Below are 22,436 nucleotides of genomic sequence, written 5' to 3'. Positions count from 1 at the left end.
CAGCATTCTTTTACCTTTGCTGCTGTTTTCACTTGCCAGGGAGTCTCCTCCAGGAGCTGGCTGAATTTAAAGGAACATAACCGGAATCGTGCCGGGAGGGGGGGGGGGGGGGGAAGGAGAGGCCCTGGCCGGCTGGCCGAGGGGAGCCCCTGGGCGCCTCCTGTTGGAGGACGAAGTGATTGTAGCCTCTGCAGAGGGGCCTGCTGCCCCCTGGCCACCCCCCTGTCCCTCCCTGTGCCACTGAGCCCTGGCACCAGGAAGCTAGCTCTTTGGCATGCCTGCAGGATAGCAGGTCTGCACTCTGTTCCAAGTTCAGGCCCACAGGGAGGATGTTTGGAAAGGGGTCTGTTGGGGACTGGGAAGTTGATCTTCCTTCGCCTGTTACCCAGGGGCAGGGAGGTGGCGTGGGCCGTGGCTCTGAAGAGGGACGTCATTTGGGGGCTCTGAGGATGGCGCGGCTCAGCACGGCCTCACCCGCAATCGGGTGGCTCTGCCTCGTGGGCCTCACAGTTTTGCCGAGAGCATCAGCCTTGCAGAAGGAGGCGCTCGTTGATTCCAGTTGGGCATTTGCCCGCTCACCAGTCTGGCTGGATGCTGACTGCCCCTCCGTGCGGGAGGGTGCGACAGGAGAAGGCTCAGCCGCTGGTGATTATGTAGATCTCCTCCGTGATTCTCGCTTTCCGTTCCGTGACCTGAGCTGCCATCCCCTAGCCACGAGAACTTCTTTAATTTCTTAGGCTTCTGTGATAGTTTTTTGCTTTTGACTCTTCCAAAGACTTTATTTTTTAAATCGTTTTTAAGTCCGGACAACGGCTCTAGGCGTACTGGTTACAGGGTGGACGTTGTCTGTCGTTTAACGGAAAAGCCTTCTAGCGCCGTGGCGTGCCCGCTTTCCTCCTTTTCGCTTCCGGAGATAGCATCGGAAGTGAAATCCTGTTCCGGATCTCGGCCTCTCTCCCGGGGTAGATTGCGGGATAGGAAGAGTGGTGCCGATTGACACAGCCGTGGACGGGGCGGGTGTTCTTTTACCCACCGGAGCTCCTGCCTCAATGGGTTTGCCGGACTCGCCGTTGGTGCATCAATAGGCCTTTATCTGGCTCCCTTCCTGAGGGCGGGGGGGTGGCATGTGAGCTTCGGAACTTTGAAACAGTGCGGGCCGGAACTTTGAGTCGGTCCGGGCGGTAATGAGAGTCCGACTGACTGAGCCAACGCTTTTCTCTGGGAGCAGCCAGAGGGGCCGTTTGCTCCCCAAGGAGGCAGACAGCGCCGGAAGGTCCCTGTGGTTCCTCCCAGGCCCACAGCTTGGGCCGCGCTTTCTTTGACCCTCCTTTCCTTCCCTGGCGAATCCCTGCCACCACCCAGGGCCGGCTAGGTCCCTGGCACGGCTGCCCGCTGCTCTCCAGCTCCCTGTAACCCCGCTATTCAGAGTTTGCTGCCAGCCAAAACCAGTTTGGCTCATTGGATAGAGCATCAGCTTATGGACTGAAAGGTGCCAGGTTCGATTCCGGTCAAGGGCATGTACATTGGTTGCAGGCACAGCCCTGGTAGGGGGTGTGCAGGAGGCAGCTGGTCGATGATTCTCTCTCATCGATGTTTCTAACTCTCTATCCTTCTCTCTTCCTCTCTGTAAAAAATCAATAAAATATATTAATTAAAAAAAAAAAAAACTTTGCTGCCAGGCGTCAAGTCCTCGAGGACCTGTGGCAGTAACGGTGTCCGCACTGATGGCTGGCAGGAGAGTTCTGCAGAGATGTCTGGAGGGGACGTGAGGTGCACCTGACACAGCGGGATACGATCCTTGGGGTCAGACGGCGATAAGGCGTCGGGACACACGGATCCTTGCCAGGAGGGGTGGATGGGCCGGCCACAGACAGGAGCGCGGGTGGTAAACCATATCTGCGGCATCGGCAGGCGGGCCCTGGTGCCGGTACAGATAGGACTTAGAGCGGCAGGAAGCTGTGATAGTGCCTCCTCTGGAGATGCAGCCGCCTACCTCGGTGCCTCTGGACATCCCGTGTGTGCGTGCCTGCGTGCACTTGCCGCGAGGGCTCGGCACAGATAAAGAACACTTGGCATTGTGCTCGGGCTGTGCCGAAAACAACCTGCATGCCAGGAGCAAATTAAGTGTCCTATCTGCTCTGAGGATCGGCACGCTGAAGGCGGCTTCTCAGTAAATAAAGATTGGGCATTGTCCTGATACATTTTTTTTTGTGGGGGGGGAGGGGGAACCCCACACCAATTCTAATTAAAGTGCTCTGGCTTTTCAACTGCCTCGTTAATGGGGAGATCTTTGTAGGCCAGTGGCATTCAGAAAGATCATGGGTAGGTTTTATTTTTTGGGGGGAATTGGGACAAAACATTTTATTACCCTGAAGGCAGTGTGGGATGATTTTTTTTTTCTTCTTCTCTCTCTCTCCCTGGTAGGTTATCAGTAAACATAGTTTTTGGCCTTACCTAGGAATTTTAGATGAGATAGCAAAAAGGAAAAAACAGAAACTTAGGGTGAGAAACGGAATACCTCTGCTGGGAAATAAGCAAGAAGAAAGAAGCCAGAAGTTGTGGCTGGAAGGAGGTTAAATTCTTCTCAAAGACTTTGCTGGGAAAAGGTGAGCCCTCCGCAAGCAGGCTTATTAATACAGACTGTGTGCTCAGGAAAGTGTGTTCGACGGTGCTCTGGAAAGGAAAAAAAAAGGAGAAGGTTTCCCTGCCAGTAGAGTCCTGGAAAACTTGAGGGAGATAAAGTATTTACATGCTTTAATAACCTAAAACACGTCCAAAAGAAATATATAATTACAGTCACCCTTGGCACGGAGCATAGTCCACGTATTATATTTTTTAAACTGCGTGTGAATGTGTAAGCCCCTGCCCTTGAGTCGGAAATGCTTGGGCGATACTGTTTCTTGAGAGAATGGAAAAGTGGGAGGCATGGGGAGCCGCACGGAGAGAAAACGGGGGCCGGCTGCCAGCAGAGACGCACAGTCACCTTTTTCTTTAGGAGGGCTGTGTTTCCTATGCGTCATGATCCCAGCTTTACCAAAATAAATAAATAAATAATAACCTCCGTGTAAGAGGCATTTAGCTTCCCCTAGATAGAGCCTCGGTCATTTGCATGCCATTACCCAAAGCCCGCGGGCGAGGGGCAATTAGACTCTGAAATTCAGTCCCGGACTATCCTCCTGAGGGTTAGGGTTTTCCAACTTTATTTCAAGTCCGTCTTAGAATGGAGAGAGAACTCGGAGATTAGGAGGTAGATGCGACACACACTGCCTAATTTCTGTTACAACCAAAGGGGTGTGTGTGTGTGTGTGTGTGTGTGTGTGTGTGTGTGTGTTGGGGGGGGGGGAGGGTTTGCAAAGCCAGCAACTGGAAAATGAGTGTGGTGGTGGCGACTTTCAGATTCCCAAAGTTACCTTAACGTCCCTCTGAATGTGTTCTCATCCTTCAAACCTTGCCCTTCTCTGCTGGCTCCTTTTGCGGTGAAGCCTTCCTGCCCCGGTTGCCAGGAAAAAAGAATGCCATCCCACCCCCGGCGACCACAAATAGCACCGCGCACACTGTGTTAGAGGTCACAGGGCTGAGCCCCCGCCTCGCTGCCATCTCCCGAGTGCCAGGGCTGTGTGTTATTCTGGCGCTTGGCAGACAGGAAGCGTTCAATGCACATTTGTTGACTAAATCTAGACTCAAGGTCATCCAAGATATTAATACAGAAACTCTTCCCTCGGAGCTGCCGGGCTCCTGCCGGGGAAACTGAAACAAACAACACACACACACACACACACACACACACACACACCTGTGGAGGGAATCCCAGGGAGAGGTCACATCCTGGCAGGAGGAAGCTCTAAACTGGTCACATCCTTGCAGAAGGAAGCCCAGAGCTCAGCACCGGGCCCATGTTCTCTTCCTCTGCCCCTACCCTGATCCTCCTCAGAATTTACTTTTCCAATTTCGCTGTGACGGGTTAGTGTCAGCTGTATTTATGTTGGCAGCTCTGTAAAGGCATTTTTTTTGTGTGTGTGTGTGTGTGTGAGGACTTCTGGCCGGTTGGTCATAAAGGTGTCATCTTTCACTCACCGAGCCCTCATCACCGCCTAAGAATTTCCCTCCTTGAGTGGGTGGGTGGCTGCTTATCACCTTCCTGACCCGGGGACCCAGGGCTGGTGAGATGCCCTGGTGATCAGCTGCTTGTCAACAACGGATAAACAACCATGGATTCCTGACCAGGCGCGCTCCCCATGGCCGTGTGGCCGATTGGTTATGATGAAACAGTGTTTTAATACCGTCGGAAAACCCGGGATCGGATCTTACACACGTATGCTGGCTGGTCAGGAGGGAGTTTTTGGATTTTGTTTTTTAGTGCCATGCCCGTGAATGGCACCACTCACCTTCTGCTGCAGGTGACCTCCCAAAGTCCTCAGGAATGTCTCTGGGGAAGGAAGTCCTGAGCCCAGGACGGAGGGGTGGAAGCCGGTGACTGGAGGATAAAAGGGCCTCACACAATGGTTTGCACAGGAAAAGTCCACCGGAATGCAGGATAAGGAATTTAAAAAAGCAAATTCCCATTTTTGGATGCGCTCCAAGCCCTATGACTTCAGGGACGGAGGAATTCTTGATGACTCATGGCCGGAGTCCCAACTTGTTACTGAGCAGCACACGGGAGTTGTTTTTCCTTCAGCAGCCGGCATGAACTCTCGGTCTGTTTGTTTGCTTTCCAACGGTCTCAAGGCGGTTTACAAATGAGGACAGTGAGACGCTCTCCACTCGAGGCTGCCACGGCGAACTACAGCCTGTGGAGGATGCATTTGGCACTAGGTTTTCAGCTGCTTGAAGGAAAGAGGTTTGGCCACGATAAGACACCGACAGGGTCACAGACACAGTTATCCCGACAATGAGCGTGGGCACCCGGGCCCTTCCATCACTAGGGAAGGTGCCCGGAGCGGCCCACGTTTGTAGGGCAAGTTCCGTGTTGATGTCTCTGCTGAGAGAGCTTCGTCGTTCCCGCGTGCGAGATGCTCATCTCACCCGCGATGCTAACGGTTCCTCATGTCACTGCCATGGTTTGGTGGCTTTGTAGTAACCTTCTTGAGAGCCTTTTTATTCATTGCCACTGTCATTCACAGAGGTGTTGGGGCGGTGGGCAGGCTGGAACTGGTGGCCCAGCCACGTCCAGGCTGTGGCAGTGTCCTTTATAACGCTCCCTTTCCTGGGAGAACGCTAAGCAAGGTGATTTCTTGAGGGCCCCATTGTTGATTCTCCTATAACTGCCTAAAACTCCCCTGTGGCCTCATGAGCCCGGGACACTTAACATCCAGCACCCAGAGCTGGGAAGCAAGTTATCTCCTCCCCCTCCTCCTCCTCCTCCTCCTCCTCCTCCTCCTCCTCCTCCTCCTGGGAAGCAAGTTATCTCCTCCTCCTCCTCCCCCTCCTCCCCTCCTCCCCCTCCCCCTCCTCCTCCCCCTCCCCCTCCCCCTCCCCCTCCCCTCCCCCTCCTCCCCCCTCCCCCTCCCCCTCCCCCTCCCCCTCCCCCTCCCCCCTCCCCCCCTCCCCCCCTCCCCCCATCCCCCTCCCCCTCCCCCTCCCCCCTCCCCCTCCCCCTCCCCCTCCCCCTCCTCCTCCTCCTCCTCCTCGCATTGCCTTACCAGCAGGAGGAGAACGGAACTGGATGGTCGGTGGTGCCCCCGTCGGAGAGGAGGGCCTCCCAGGGCCTGTGCTTCCTGGCTTACGTGGAGGCAGCCGTGGAAGGACCCCGCAGCGGTGCTTGCTGCTGGACTGGAGCACAGTCTTTTAAGAAAACAAATGAATGGAGACAGAGGGCCGGGAGACACGCTGGAAGGAGGGCGTGCCCCTCAGGGTGAAAGCCAAGGCAAACAGCGCTTGTGAGCGGACAGGAGGCCTCCTGGCCCAGAGAGCCGGAGGAGTGGGTGCGGCTGTCGCGACCGGAGTGCCCCCGAGTCCCCGAAAGCACCTCTCAGGGCTGGTGGGGGCCAAAGAGCGTTTCTGGAACCGGCCTCTGGCGATCCTGCCGTGCCTACGGCCAGACCCAGAGACCGCGCCGGGGGAGAAAAGGTCGCACGTGTGCCGAGGAGCATGCGATGGGGCGGGAGGGAAGCTGCCGGTGACCTGGGGAAAGCCTCGCAGGGGGCCAGGGGGCTGGCAGGAGGCCCCAGGAAGGCGTCCCTGAGTCTGTGTGCGATTCAGTTCATGGAAACATAGACATTTTCTTTCTGTCTGTCTCTCATTACGGGGGGAAAGTATGTCATTACATTGGACGGCTGTGCACACTTTATAAATCATGTGGTGTGCGCACACGCACACATCCATACATGCACCGTAGACACATGCCCCAGAGAAGCCTCCCAGGGCCCATGCTCTTGTTCTGACAGTCTCTCTGTCAAGCCCCTTCTTCCAGCTCATTGGGGCTGGTAGGTTCCAGTGAGGAGCTGTGGGGAATGCCAGCAGAAACCACTTGTCTGTCTCTGGCCGCCGTCATTCATGTGTGTCGATAAGTACACGTAGGTGGTCTCCTGAGCGGCTTGCATGGAGCGTGGGCATCCCGCCCCTGTGTCTTCTCTGCAGTCAGGAAGGCACTGCGCCCTGCCCGGGCCTGGCGCTGGGAAAGGCGGCCGGCCCGGAGGACTGACGGCTCGGAGGTGCCGGGGGCTTCCATACCAGGAGGTGTTTGGCGCCTGGGTGTGTGTGGGAGAGGGCCCCGCCTTGCAAAGAGGCCCACCCAGGTCCCTTCCGGGGTCGCCCCGACAGGGGTTACTGAAGGTCCCTCTCGGCAGTTCTGTTTCTTGCACATCTTATTTCCACGACTCGCTGTGTGTGCTCTGGGGAAGTCTTAGGCCCTCTAGCTTCTTTTTAGAAAATTGTTATCAAGGCAACATAACTTTACTAGACAGTTTGGGAAACAGAAAACTGATCCAAAATGTTCTTGTTCTAAACACAAGAACTAGTTTTTTGTGTTTGTTTTTTATAGACACACACACACACACACACACACACACACACTGCCCTTTGGCACTTAAAATGACATCGAATGCATTTTCCTATGTTGCTATATAGTCTTCATTATTATGACTCAAGCTGATTAATGAAGGCGTACTGATTGCATATTTCAGCTCTGTTTGCTCTCCACCTTTCAAAGCTTTCAGGGCTCTGGAAAAGGGGGAGGAAGGGGGAGAGGCAAGGGGCGGGGAGGCTAGGGAGGGGCAGGAGGGCATTCCGGGTGAATTTAAGAGAAAATGCTGTGCCGCTTAGCTTGTATTCCTGAGTGCCCAGGCTCTCCAAGCAGACAGACACCGCTGTCTCCTTGCCCCTTTCTGAGGACCCGCCCCCTGCACCTGAGCGTCCGCTCCTGCGTGGACGGGGCTGTGGCCTGGGGGCTGTGGCCCTTCATTATCTGTCTTACATCTTTGCTGCCACCAGGACTGTTCTGATTCCAAGGACATCGAAGAGGTTTTTTTTTAAAAAACTGTTTCCTCTGTTAAGTAGCCATTTGTAGGCTTTGTGCAAATAGCCAGCCCACTGGGTAGGCATGTTTTAATTTGTTACTTTTTTTGTAGTGCCTTATTGGATTGCAGATGTTTATTTGGTATGAAAAATGGGCATCATTAACTGCGTCCTAAATAGGGACTGAGCTATTAATGTCGAGATTAATTAGCAGCCTTTGTGCTTTGCATCCAGGTGACATATGCTGTGATTACCAAGGACTTATTCTGAGGATGTAAAATAGGTTCCCACTTCCACCATTTTACAAATGAAAACCAGCGGCACAGACAAAAAACTTGGAAAAACTTGGATCATTTTTCGGGGTTAAGTTTGTTGAAATTCTATGAGGGGGAAAAATGTCTTTTTTCCCCTTTATTATTATTGGCTGATGCACTGATAAGTAACTTTTACAACTCAAGATACTGGTTTCATATTCCAAAGGTTTATATAGCATCTGCTGTGCTGGTTCAGATTCACTTCTGTGATCTTCATTTAAAAATACAAATTCTCACCCAAAACCAGTTGTGCCAACAGTATGTATGCAACATGAAATTGCCAGGCTTCAGATATACTTTATCGACATCCTAAGTGCTTTTTGATTTATCAAAAGAAGGACGAAACGTTTGGTTACTTCTTGAATAAGAAGTAACTGTTCCTAAGTTATAAATCTTTGAGGATTTATAAACCCTCTAAAAACTTCCAATCCAGGAGACATTGGCCCTTTGCCTGACTGTCTGTCTGCTGGAGACCGTGCCTGCGCAGACCCCTGTAAGCCACGTCACGTAGCAAAGCCGATGTGTGTGCACAGCTGGAATATAGCAGGTCCTCTCTGGGCCAGCGCATTGATTCAGCACAAGCAAGCATACTTTGCATTGAACAATTTGAAGGCAGAATCACACATCTCATAGCTTAACCATGGGTGTTTGTGGAATTAATCCCAGTTAGATCATGGGACGGTAACATTAACTGAAGTCAACAAGTGTGTAACCATTTTTTTAAAATAGAAAGCACAGTTTGGTAGGTATTTATATTCAACAATACCCAGCCAATCTTTGACACCCACCACCACCACCACCAGCACCACCACCACCACCAGCACCACCAGGACATGGATGCTGAAACGGTGTCTCTGGGATGAATGGGAAGGTGTGGGAGAGCTGACTGCTCTTGGGAGAAAGGCTTATGGGGAGGGAGGGGGCCTGGGGCGCCCCTCTGGTTTGTGGTAACCGTCCATATGCTTTTATTTCAAGGTGGGGATCAAGACGTCATCTCCAGTACTACCCAGTTAACCATTAACCAGTTGCTCTTTATTACCAGTCAAAAGGGCTTGTGTTTTCTCGCCAGCAGCGTCTTAGCACTGCGATTCTGAAGTTGTCGTCCATGGATCCTGCCGTTGGCCGGCTTGGTCCTTGTCCCGGGTGGAGAGGGAAGGCCCTGGGTGGGGGAGAAGGTTCCCGCAGGAGAGAGAGCTGCGTCTCCTCCCCACGGAGCCCTGGAGCTGGGCCAGCTCGGAGGGGAAGAGGGGAGGAGAGGAGGAGGGGAGGGGGGGAGGGGGGAGACTGGGGGGGGGGGGGGGGAGGAAGGGAGGTGAGGTCTGAGAGCCCTGGGTGTATTTCTGGCTGTGGAGCCGGGAGAAGGGGGAGAAGGCCTAAATACAGTGTGAGGGAGGTCGCAGACTCCGAGGGTCCCGCCAGGGGTCCGCGCTGCCTGGGTTTGTTTAGGATGTTTGTTTACAGCGGCTTTAGGCGTTTACCTCGGAGCCTCTGGGCGCCGGTGCTTCCAAGGGGCGCCGCTCAGTGTCTGGATCCCATTTGGTGGGTGTCGCCTCGGTCTCCCCCAGTGTACCGGCCACAGCCACTTCTGCTCCTTTCTTTCTGAATTTGTAGACAAACAGCTTACTGGCCTGCCGGGAGAGTTGATTTAAAAAAAAGAAAGAAAGAAAGAACAGCAAGCATCTTGGGAAAGGCAGTATGTAAATACCAGACCCGGGTAGCATTTAGGGCTGGAGGTGTGGGTGTGGGGTGTGCGGCCCTGTCTGTGCAATCCCGTCTCTCGTCTGTCTGTCTGTGGGTTGGTCACTGATTCCCCCTGACGGTCTGAACCCCTTCCCCTGTGTCCCCCCCATGTGGGTTCAGGAGGGCCCTCCTCCAGCCGCTGCCCTGGTCAGCCCCAACCCTACATGCAGGTGCTGCCTGCTGGTAGCAGCCTGGGGACGGTGCCAGCAGTGCCCAGATAACCCGCCACAGCTCTGCCACAGCTCTGCTCCTCTGCTGCCTTCACTGTGGCACCGGCCCTGCTCCCCAGCCCTCAATCACTCTCCCGCACCCGTATGGCTGGCACACTGGGCTCCACCCTCCCCCCCTTTACCTCCCCTCCCTTCCCCCGTATGGCTGGCACCTGTTGCTCCCGTTTGTCAGGGAGCATCTCAAGAAGGACTTCCCAGAGGACATGACTTCCTCAGGAGGCATGCAGCTGAGTTCCTTCAGGAGAAACGACGTTTTATTTTCGGAAGGCGAGATTGTGCACTGAGCCACAGTTCTGGCTCCGAAGTCAGTTCCTGGTCCTGCCTGGCCTGTTCTCCTGGCCAGGCCACTGGACCTCGGTGTGCAGCTTCCGTCTGTCACGTGGGAAGATAACAGCAGTATCTTCCACGCCAGGGCGGTTGTAAGAAAGAACTGAGTGAGCGTGAAGCCCTTGAACGGCGAGTGGGTGCATAGTAAGCACAGGATCCGTGTTAGTGACGGTATCTGTGGCCGCAGCATTGGACACCGTGGTTTGTAGGCAGTAGGTCCTCATTAAATGTTTCGTGGAATGAGAATGATATTCAGAAGGTGGGGGAAACGATTCCTCATCTCTTAACGGAAAACAGAAGTCCTGTTCGGCGGCGGGAAAGCCTTGTGGGCAGGAGGACATTTGCCCCTTGCTTGGGACGGTCCATGGTCGGTGTCGGTCGCCGTGTGCCCAAGGTTTGTTCCTCAGCCCTAACGTGTGCCTGTGCCAAAGTCTGACTGATGTTGACTGGCTCCCGAGGCGATTTTGAAAAGGGCAGAGGCAGCTTCATTTCCAGGAAGCATCGTTGTGGGAACCTCCCCAGCCCCAGCCTGTTTGACGGCGATGTTGAGTAGGCTCTGCCCTGTCCTCTTGGGTCCACTCTACTTTCTAACTCACGTTTGCTTTTAAGGTGGGCAATGGGTAGAAAGATGCTCTTGAATTGAGCATATTCTTGCTGCTTTGGAGCCCACTCAGTGCCTAGCATGGGGCCTTGCAAGGAGCAGTTGTTGGGTAAATAATGCTTTCCGTTAATGAGTACATCGTGGGACTTTTTTCTTTTTGTTCACTTACACACACTGATGGCTCGAAGGTGCTTCTAAGGAAGTTTAAAAAAAAATGTTATGTATTGATTTCAGAGAGAAAAGGAGAGGGAAAGAGAGATGGAAACATCAGTGAGGAGCGGTAATCATTGATCGGCTGCCTCCTGCACGCCCTACACGGGGAACCAAGCCCATAACCTGGACATGTGCCCTGACCAGGAATCGAACTGTGACCTCCTGGTTCATAGGTCAGTGCTCAACCATGGAGCCAGGATGGCTGGGCTTAATAAGGAAGTTTGGTTCCCGAGTTTACTTACCCCCAGGCAGGTGCTACCTAATAGGACTGTTTCTCTCTTTCTGTGGGGCATTGAACTGAGAGTTACTGCTCACCTGCCATGAAAGGAACAGATGGTCCCCCAATTGCCTAGAGGAGATGGTGGGGAGAGGGTGCTGGCAGTCATCTTTGTTGAGTCATCTCTCGAGCCACATGTGGCTCTTTGGCCCCTTGAGTGTGGCTCTTCCAAAAAATACCACGGCCCAGGGTATTTTGAAGAAGTGGCATCAGAAGAAGTTTAAGTTTAAAAAATTTGGCTCTCAAAAGAAATGTCAATCTAGTTGTACTGTTGATATTTGGCTCTGTGGACTAATGAGTTTGCCGACCACTGGTCTAGACCATACTCTGGATGAAGATCACAGCTCTAACTGTGGTCAAAGGAGGTAAACTAGTGATTTTTTTTAAAGTTAAAATTATTTCAAATTGTAGCAAGAACTGAAGAATATACATATATATCCTTTTGCACTCTTGATAGGAACTGTGATCCTTGGGAAGGAGTTTTGACCCCGTTCCTGGAGATTCCAGTTGGAAAAATTAGGGTTTTACAAAAGTATGAACCTGAAGTCCTCTGTGAGTGCTGCTTTTCATTCTAAAAAACATATTCACCGATTCAGAAAATGGTTTATGCAGCAGTATCACAACAATGGTAGCAACCCCTTTTCCACAGAGACATTGCAAGAGCTTAAAACAGACACGCATGTGCACTCCTTCAAACACAACTTACCCTGGCTTTTTAAAACAAAAATAAATGGATTTCCATGCAAAGGGGTGCAGGAGGGTTCCCGTGTAGCAAGATTATGTCAGAGACGGTTTGAAGGATTCCTCGTTTATAAAAAGAGCAGAGAAGGCGGTTGGCCACCTGTCCTTCTCGCGTCTCGCTCTCCCAGATGGACGCGGCCCGTGGAGAACCTGATCTGATCTCAGGCAGAGGAAGAGCTGCGGTGTCGTGGGCACCTGACCGCTTCCTTCCGCTGGAGCGCCCCCCGGCTCCCGTGCCAGCATCAGCGCGGCCGGCCGTCTCTGGCAGTCCTGGAGGGCAGGGGCTGATGTGCAGGTACTCCCGCTCCTCAGGACACCGGTCCGCTTCCTTAAGAAAGGCGGCATGGCCGAAACTGGTGCGGCTCAGTGGTAAAGCGTCGGCCTGCGGACTGAAAGGTCCCGGGTTCGATTCCGGTCAAGGGCATGTACTTTGGTTGTGGGCACATCCCCGGTAGGGGGTGTGCAAGAGGCAGCTGATTGATGTTTCTCTTTCATCGATGTTTCTAACTCTCTCGCCCTCTCCCTCTGTAAAAAAATCAATTAAAAGAAAGTATATATATATATATATATATATATATATATATATATATATATATATATTTTTTTTTTTTTTTTTTTTAAAGGAAAGGCAGCCTGGGCACGGGGAGGGGGAAAGTCCACTTCCCGGTTAGTTCCAGATGACTCCCCACGTGGAAGGCAAGTTCTCTCACTGGTGTCTGGGGCTCAGCAAGTAAAGGCCGTGCTCTGTCTGTCCCGGCTTGGCAAGAAGGTGGTGAAAATCAGTCCGGGGTGTGTGTGTGTTCAGTAAAAGCAGTTGTTTCACATGAGGTGGACTCTACATCAGGATGCCTTTCTGTGGAGTCATTGTTACCATCTTATCCACAGGCTGTACTTTGTTAGAAGCAATGGGCGCCTATCAAAAAGGAGAAGATGGGCATGTACTGCACAGCCCAGTTGGCGGGCTCTGGCCGCTCGGAATGTTGTCTCCACCGTGTCCCGCAGAGGCAGACCCGGCTAACGGGCCTTTGGGGACTTTGTCCGACACACTAGTGGCACCGCCAAGTGGCTCCGTTCCCGTCAGTCCCTTTATTCCCTCTCCCCGTCGCCCCAGCGCCGTGTGTCTCTTCCTGCCCTCCCATGTTCCTTCCCGTCAATCAGATAGCCGGTGAGCGGCTGACCCTGTCCCGAATGCCAGTCCAGCCGGGTTCTCCCACTCCCCCGTCCTACGGAGAGGATGGTCACTTTGACTGTCCTGGGGTGGGGGGGGGGGAGCGGGGGACAGGAGGGGTCACAACCAGAGTGGTCAGCTTAGTCACCTGCTCTCACATGGCCAGTGTGGGCTCCCGCTCTGCCTTCCTCCCCAGGCCTGGGTTCGAGGGTGCGGCACCGGGTCATGATCCTCCCGGCCCCCCCCCCCCCCCCCCCCCCGGGCCCAGGTGGGGCCCGAGTGGTCAGGTCCCAGCGTGCTGCGGCCCTGGGTCCCCGGGGCGGCCTGGCAGGAATGTGCTTCCCGGAGCCTGACGGTGGGAGCCTGACGGTGGGAGCCCGCGGCGGGCCTACAGGCAGGGCCTGGCGGGAGGCCACGGGCCAGGGCCGAGGACAGAGGTCACGGGAGAAAGTGCGTCCGGGCCCAGGAAGCCGGTGCGGAAGGGAAGGGTTTGGCTCTCCGAGGGGATGGACGGACACCGGGCTGTGTTCTGAGGGAAAGTGGCATTCTGTTTCAGCCAGGAATACACCGGTGCCTGAGGGCAGAGAACGGTGGCCGTGCAGGAGGCGTATTGCGGACTGAAAGGGCCCCCAGAAAGGAGTCTCCGGGCCAGCCCGGCATTGCACAGACAGGGAACCAAGGCCCGAAGCTGGAGGTCATGTTCCCGGGGGCCTTTTACAGTTCCTGCTGTGCCTGCAGGGTGGCCTCGTCTTCCTTCCAACCCCAGAGAGGCCGAGGGGCTCTCTCCTGCCCCTGCCGTGTCCTCCCTGCCCCGTGACCTTGGTCCCAGAGCCGTGGGCACAGCGGGGGGTCCCATAGACCTCCGCTGAACTTCCCCTCCCTCCCTCCCTCCCTCCCTCCCTCCCTCCCTCCCCGCCTCCTTGCCCCACCTCACCCCCCACGCAGGCATCCGGCCTCCGTGGGGGTGTGAAGCCGCTGGAATGCGGCCCTCTGACCCCTGGCCGGGGCTGTCCTGGATGGACCTGCCTGGGAAACAGGAAGGACTCCGGGGAGGGGGAGGAGTGCTGCCCCCTGGCCTCGGGGTGGGGCGGCGGGAAAGGAAGTGCAGGCCTGGCGGAGGGCCACCACCAGGGCCGCCAGGTGGGCAGGGGGTGGGCGCGGGGCTGGCGGCCTGGACAGGCGGTTTCGTGGGCGGAGCCTCCCGCAGAGCCGTGCTGGGGGGGTGAGCTGCCAGGGCGGGGGGTCAGGAGGGAAGGATCTCAGAGGACGGGAGGAGCGGAGCGGAGGCCCGGGGACCTGTTGCAGAGGGAGGCTGGGCGGAGTGACGGTGGAGTGGGGCGTGCCCAGCCCCTGTGCAGAGGGCACATTGGCCACGTTGGAAGCCACATGTTTTAAAAGGTGGGACAGACCCTCCTAGAGAAGCGTGCACCCCCATTTGAGATTCCGGTGCTTTTACTTTAAAAAAACAAACATGTTTTTATTGATTTGAGAGAGAGAGAGAGAGAGAGAGAGAGAGGGATAGAGAGATTGAAAGATTGAGGAGAGAATCATTGATTGGCTGCTTGCTGCACGTGCCCTATTGGGGATGGAGCCCACCCCCTGGGCCCGGGCCCTGATTGGGAATCGAACCGGTGAGCTCTTGATTCCTAGGCTGACACTCGGAGCCACGGAGCCACACCAGCCAGGCACGACCCCGGTGCTTTTAAACAGTAGCCCTTGGTGAGACAGAGTCGTGCCGGGACGAGGACGTTGAAGGGGGTGGCTGCCCGCTCAGCGGAGAGGCCAGCTGACACTCGCCTGTCCCTTTCTCTCTGTGTCCGTGGCGGGTCCCTGGACCACGGGATTGACTCCGGCAGGTCAGTGCCCTCCCTCAGCTTTTCCAGAACTGCGAGGCCGAGCCTCCGGGGGTGATGTCCCCCACCGGCTCCTCGCCCCTCCGCCGGAACCGGGACCCCGGGGTCCTCAGCTTCCCTTCCCCCCGGTTCCAGCCCGAGGCTGCAGAGCTGGCCGAGCCCGCTCCACAAGCCCTCCAGAAGCCGCCATCGGGCCGTGTCGTTGCCAAACTGCACATGGGGTTTGCCAGGGTGCAGGCAGGCCGGCTTTTTCATGGGGGGGGGGGGGGGGCTTAAAATTAGCTTCCGTGCTCCCGGGACAGGAAGGGAGACACCTGTCGCCGAGAGCGGTCCCTCGGCCGCCGTACCTGGGGGCTGGGTTTCCCGTGCACCGGGGCCCTCCGCGGAGCCAGCTGGCTCTTCCTGTGCCCAGCCACATCCTCTCCGGAGGGAGGGTGCTAATCCGCCTTCCTCCTCTCTTATATGAGTTTCACAGAAGAAACGTGGACCCGGAACCAAGCAGAAACGTCTTGGCACTACACTCAGTCCTTGGGCCTGCAAACCCGGGCGTGTGGCTCCCCTCCCTCCGCTTCACTGAGCCCAAAGCCAGCAGGGAGGCCCCGGGGCACGGGCGGGCAGTGCCGCAGGGGGAGAGGCCGCTGTCTCACCCCTCAGGGTGTTTCCCTGGAGGTCCGCCCTGCCCCAGGCATGGAGGGTGTAGCGGTGAACAGCAGAGACGGAAGTCCCCACCGGCCTGGAGGGGATACTGGTGTTGGGCTTGCAGTTTTAGACCCGTGGAGGGGTCACGCACAGGCTCTCGGAGAAGTTGAGGAGGGAGGGAGGGAGGGAGAGAATGTTCTCTCTGGGGGAGAACGTTCCAGGGGGAGGCGACGCTGTGCCAAGGCCCTGAGGCTTCCTGGCCCGGGAGGACGGAGCTGCTGGCTGTGCAGGGGGTGGTCACTGGAAGGTGAGCTGGCGGGAACATCACCTCGTTGATCAGTGGAGGGGTCGGACTTGGCCCTCCAGGCAGGCCCGAGCATGGACATCCCTGAGATCCCCTACCGCCCCCCCCCCCCTCCTCCCACACTCCACCGACTGCTCAGTGACTGCGAGCTGAGTGTCTTAGGTGTAGAGGTTCTATTGCTACACAGAGGAAGCGCCATGTGTACGAGAAAAGTGCATATGTATTTTTCAGACATGTTCTCAGGACTTCATACAGTCTTCCTGTGGTCTTACTGTATTCACTTTACACAGTCTGTTTCACATGAACCTTACGGAGCACATCCTTGCTGTGTAAATCAAGTCCTCCCAGGATGTTAGCATTCCTTCTGGACCTACCCTTGAGGCAAGAGTGCCCAGTTGTACATTTGTGTCTGCGTGGAGGGTTCTAGGATGAATGTCCAGGGCTGGATGCCTGTGAATGAATGTATCAGGCCCTTACTAGGCCACAGTTGTCTCTCTGATTTCCATTTCTAATTTATAACAGTGCTTCATGCATAAACATGCAGGAGCAATGTGGGTTTTAATGGCGTTTTAGGAAAAAAGTACAACATACAACATACACATCAAACTTTCACTTATGAGGCTGAGAAACAGTAGGAAATTGTGAATTGTGTGTGCGTGCGCGTGCACACACACACACGTGTTCATTGACTTGCTGGCAAATTGTGCTTTGTTGCTGGGAGCAGAGAGCAGAACATTCAGGGAATGTGTAAGCATAAATAAGATCAAACAGAGAGACGCACACTTTATGGGAGAATTTGGAGGTTCGGGTTTTTCGGCATGATCATAGTCATGGGTGATACTTCTTTGTAGAGCAGTCCTGGAGTTAGAGGTCAGGATCAGCTAGGAATATAATTGTTGCCATTTAAACTTGATCACTTCTTTTGCTTCTTATCTTCCGCTTGGTGCACTTCAAAGAGTTCAGATAAATCATGAAGGCAAAGTTCACAGCCGTGTCAAGCTGATTTGTAAAAACATTCCTCACAAAACAACTGCCACCCAGTTTCCCAAAGTTATCGTCCTGAGAAGGTTCATTAATGCTGCTTACAGAGGAGTGTCCGTTTTAAAAATCACGATGTGGGCCTCAGGAATATTGCCGCACTGTAGATGAAGACATTGTCATCTTAACAAGAAAACCCTTGTTTCCTGAAGGCTAGGACAGCGGCGATGACATTGACGTTGTTGGGTTTTCTGTTCTTCGGATGCTTCCAAAGGTGCTCTTGCAACTCCATTGTTCTTGGCTCAGAAGGTGTCAGAGAGAGGCCTCCTCCTGCCCCGGTGGCAATGACCGTCGGCAGTGGGGTGTCCAAACCATATCCACTTGCGATGCCATGGGCTTCCCACATTGAGATGGGAGAATTGCAGTGTTCCCTTCTCCTCCCCCTGATGCTCATGTCCTCTGGACTCACATGAACCCGGAATTTTACCCAAGCCTTTGACGACCCCACTTTCCTCTCGGTTCGGTTCCCCATCCTATGCTTGATGGTAACCCCTATGGGATTCAGACCCCTACATTGCTTAGCTTCTCTCCTCAGCCAAACACGTGAGTCTGTGGAGAGCACCCAGGGTGATTTCTGGCGCGTACACTGTGGCTCGCTGAACGTGAACCGTGATCAGGAGATGCGCCGTGGGGGGCGGACTGTGCTTCATTGTCTGCTAACTGTTCAGCTAGCAGAATGAGAAACGTGCACCCTTCCAGGGGCCTCTTTTCAGAGGACCATGTTCCTTTTTGTTGTTCTTGTTTGACATTCTGGTCACGTTTATGCTTTTCTCGGTAGTGGTTCACACTTTGGGATGAGTGCAATCTAGGGGGGAAAAAAATGGCGCTCTTCTATCTAGTCTTCTGTTTTGCTCCTGGCCGTTTGGCTAGCTGATTTTAGGTGAGAGCACACATTCTTATTTATACAATGGTACTGTGCGTTATCTATACCCACAGCCCCTTTCTGGCAAGAGGCATCAACGGGTGTCACATTAATGATGGTCACGATAGACGGAAGTGTAGAAAGACAGACAATACAGGTTACTACTTGTTACTTATCTGACATGGTTGAGGAATATTAGATTTATTTGCTTATTGGACATGTCATACATACTTACTGACATGTGGAAGTTTGGTTCATACAGTGTTGAGGTAGAAAGAAAACGTGAGTTAGTATTAATATTCCGCAGGCAGGAAGACCGAGAGCCAAAGATGCTTCTGTTATTTCTGAATAGCGGGCGTGTTTTTCCTTACCACCCAGCTCGCTCTCCAGAAAAAGGTTGGCGCTTAAGGATTCCGATTGCCTTGAAGAAAGTCAGGTCAGCCGAAACTGGTTTAGCTCAGTGGATAGAGTGTTGGCCCGGGGACTGAAAGGTCCCGGGTTCGATTCCGGTCAAGGGCACGTACCTTGGTTGCAGGCACATCCCCAGTGGGGGTGTGCAGGAGGCAGCTGGTCGATGTTTCTCTCTCATCGACGTTTCTAACTCTCTATCCCTCTCAATTTCTCTCTGTGTAAAATCAATAAAATATATTAAAAAAAAGAAAAGAAAAAAGAAAGTCAGGTCCCCTTGTCCTCTTCTCTCCTTCCCTCCCCCTCCCCCCACCATTCCTGTTCAGTCCTTCTGCAGGCATTTATTTTGCCAAGCTACTGTTTGCTAAGCCCCCATACCAGCACAATGACACACAGAAGAGTCAAACTCGACCTTCAGCGTCAATGAAGCCACTCTCTGGTGGCGGAGATTAGAGGAGCCATCTCATTATGCTGCCACGAGTGAGCTAATTTTAATAGACAGCAGAAGCCCTCCAGAGGAGATAGAATATAATTTAGTCCCTAGAGGTGAATGGAACTGGGGAAAGGATTAAAGACGGAGGAGGGCTTTTCAAAGCGGGGCAAGAGAAGGAGCTTTCTAGAAGGAGGAGGACAGGTGGTGCAGCGCCGCCTTGGAGTCCCGGCAGTTCCGGAGCACAAGGTCATTAAGTGTTGCAGGAGTGAGCGGGGGAGGAGTGGACGAGATAAGGTTGACCAAGTGGGTTGGGATCAGAAGTAAACAGGTTTTGTATTCCACGCCACAGACTGGATGGCCAGCTGTTGGATTTTATTTTGTAAACTGTTGCTTCCCAACTTCCTACCCTTGAGAAGTTTGGTAGGGCTGGTCTTCATAACACCTGTCCCTGAGTTTTATTGACACTAGCACACCGCGGGAGAAGAATAAAACACTATGATCAAGGCACATGGGGGATGACTAATCACCTAGCTTTATTCAGGGATGGCTTTAGAATATCTAGGTCAGTGTTTTTCAACCTTTTTTGGGCAAAGGCACACTTGTTTCATGAAAAAAATCACGAGGCACACCACCATTAGAAAATGTTAAAAAATTTAACTCTGTGCCTATATTGACTATATATAAAGTAATTCTCTTGAATAGGAATCAAATAAACACAAAGAAAGTATTTTATAATTACTTTATTATGAAATATTAAGTAAACAAAATAGTGAAAAATTATAAAATTCTTGTCTTGTCTGCACCTATGGCACACCAGGCAACAAGTGTGCCGCGGAACAGCGGTTGAAAAACGCTGATCTAGGTGAAGAGAGGAAATATGAATGAAACAATCTCCACGATAATTTCCCCCTCAATTAAGATATATTAAAAATTTTTTAAATTATGTTTCTATTGATTTTAGAGAGAGGAAGGGAGAGGGAGAGAAACAAACATCAATCAGCTGCCTCCTGCACGCCCCCTTCTGGGGATCGAGCTCACAACCTGGGCACGTGCCGTGACCAGGAATTGAACCTGCAACCTTTTGGGTGCATGGGACGACACTCAACCAACTGAGCCGCACTAGCCAGGGCATGATGTATTAATTTTTAATCAGCAGTACATTTGATAACTGAAAACCAGTATTCTAACAAGCTGATTAGACAAGGAGTTTACAAGTCTTAAGGGATATTCAGGCTCTGAGAGGACTGTGTTGCTCAATAATGGCGTGTGCCTGGGTAGGCAGAGCCAGTACAGCACTATGTAAACACTGGGCAGGGGAAGAGGCCTGAGTTTTTCCTTTAAAAATTTTTGGGGTCTATTCTCAGAGCAGAGGAAATGGAATCATAGGGTACAGTCAAAATAATTGTAGTGTGGGAAAAATGTACATGAGCAATCTAACATACCTGCCAATCAAGTGCCATAAGCAGGTGATTCTATCCCACCGTTCCCAGTAGATTGCTAGCATTGTACAGTTTCAGCGAAGATGCAAGACTCGAGGAAACCCGAGGATAAAGTCTAAAGGAACCTCATGAATTATTCATTCCACCTCTGTCTCAGTCACGGAAAAACTGGAGCCTAGAGAGCGAAATGCCTTGTTCGAGGTCGCTCTGTGAACTAACGGCAGAGCTGAGCTTGTGGTCTCCTGGGCCGGCCCTCCCTTCCCATGGCCTGCCCCACTTCTGTCCGGTTCTCTCCTTAAGGCTGGTGGGTAGTTCCTGGTGAAGGTAGACTTGTGAGGCCAGGGAATAGGGGTCCTATAGTGCCAGTCTCTCCTCACCTCGTGCCATGAATTCCTTGCTTTTGGAGACACTGCTTGTCTTAAGTTCCTCTCTGTTCCCCACTAGCTTCTGCTCCCAAACAGAAAATTATCGATCCCTTACTCAACCATTTCCTCTGTTCCGGGATTCCTAGAAACATTGTATTCACATACGTGGTACGGTTTTGGTTAGAATGATGGAAAATTGTACTTGGGAGGTTAAATCCTTAGCACAGTGCTCAGTTCTGGATGTAGAATCGAAAGTCAGATATCTGCTTGAGGAATGAATGATGGAAAGGGAGGATGAATGAATGAGTCTACAGCCTATAGTTCATCTCTGGTCCTCCTCTGTTAATCGTATTGCTGAGGTGTCTGCAAAATTGGCTGCAGTGGGGCATTTGCTTATCATTAATATTTTACTGTAAGCTGATGTAGTACATTGGATCAGTACTGTTTTTTAAAAGAGTTCCCCACTTGGGTATAAAATGAATCAAGGATCACGTTTGTTATCATTTAGAGGTTAAAGAGTTAATCTTCAAACAGTATTTGTGTGCATAGTTCAGTGTTTCCGTTGTTCTAGATGCTGGCTTTGACCATTCTGGGGTATGACTACATATGCCCAGCATAGTTTCGCTTTGTGGAAATGTCCGTAGAACAAATTCTTGTAACAGGCATCGTTTTTGATAACCGTAATTCTGCCTTCCTGCGCTGCGCTGATTACAGCACAGGAAGGCCAAGGGGGGAGGGAAACACCGCTGATGGAACACCCGCCTTCAGCTTGGAGCAGAGAGAATGGACGCACTCTGCCTCGGATTCCTCCTCGAGCAGAGCCGAATTACTGCTAACAGCCCGCCAGGAGCTGGGCAAGTCAGGAGCCACAACTTTACCTCACACTGGAGTCTCTAGGCTGGCCTGGAAAGAGATGCCAGCATTAGCTGTTTGCATCTTACTCTAGGCACGGGGATCTGTGCACAGCTGGAGAATTAATTTGATAGATGTTCCCAGAAGCCTTTCCCCGGCCAGCAGAATTCCATTACTGTGAGCTTCTGAGTGTGTGCTTTGGAGTGCTTCTTGCCTTTTCATATCTGCTGTCCCGTGTTTGTGGTGAGTGGACTGCCACAGACTGGGGCGGAGCTGTACCCCTGTTTGGAGTAAATGCCATTCACCCGTGCGGATTTACTGTTCACCAGTAGGAAAAGGGAAGGCTCAGAGTGGACAAAGGCCTTCTGCCTTCAGGACGAACACACAGCACTTGGTCCCACAAGTGCAGTCATACCAGTGCATTTTGCTCTGTGAGGGGGAGCTCAGACACCAGCAAGCAGACGGAACGGTCTTTTGAAGGGCAGAGAGGTGGCACCGAGGAGTAGCAGTCAGGCAGGGTACCGAGGGGTGTGTCCCCGGGAACCTCGGCTTCCCTGATCGGGGGTCGGATGTGTTTCCGCACCTGCTCCACGACGCCTCTTCCTTCTCGCCCTCTCCGTCAACACCCCCTTTCCTCCTCAGGATTGGAGCTCCTCTCCACTGCCACTAAGACCGTTAACACCGTCTGTGTCCCATATGGAGGGAAGAAGTGTAGGAACGGACTTTGTGGGCAGGAAGACCGAGCCCAGGTTGGGACAGAATCTGCCCATTGGAAGGTCAGGTGTTTTTGCTCCGACTCCACAGGTGTGCTTCTAGAATAGGGGTGTCGAACTCAATCAGAGAAGGGGCCAAAATCTAAAATCCAGCCTAAATCGCGGGCCGAATGGTTTACTGAACAGTCATAAACTGACAATGTCATAAACTGCCAGCGGAGTGCAGTGATGACAGCGCGGTGCGGGCCACATTGCAAGGCCTGGCGGGCTGGATTTGGCCCGCGAGCCTTGTGTTTGACACATGTGTTCTAGAACAACAAGCACGTCCTGCAGAGTCACTCACTCCGCTAACGATGGGAGAGCTACTGAGAAAAATGGGGTTGGGCAGGTCGCTGGGAAGCCATGGAACTGTGTGCAGAGAGGATAAACACAAAGAAGAACTCACATAGAAACCTGACACAGGGGTA

General features: G+C 53.1%; 1 protein-coding gene and 1 long non-coding RNA gene across 3 annotated transcripts in view; both read left to right on the top strand.

The window, feature by feature from the left end:
* Positions 1-22,436, top strand: part of CRIM1 (cysteine rich transmembrane BMP regulator 1) — a 159,607-nt gene that overhangs the window by 12,033 nt on the left and 125,138 nt on the right. The window lies entirely within an intron of this gene.
* On the top strand, positions 17,783-21,133 carry LOC311631094. The gene is made up of 3 exons (XR_014796516.1): positions 17,783-18,195; positions 18,439-19,162; positions 19,463-21,133. It is a non-coding gene; the product is annotated as an uncharacterized lncRNA (long non-coding RNA).

Source organism: Pipistrellus hanaki, assembly GCF_964339955.1.
Source record: "Pipistrellus hanaki genome assembly, chromosome: 12".
Lineage (NCBI taxonomy): Eukaryota > Metazoa > Chordata > Mammalia > Chiroptera > Vespertilionidae > Pipistrellus > Pipistrellus hanaki.
This window is presented reverse-complemented; position numbering and strand designations above follow the sequence as displayed.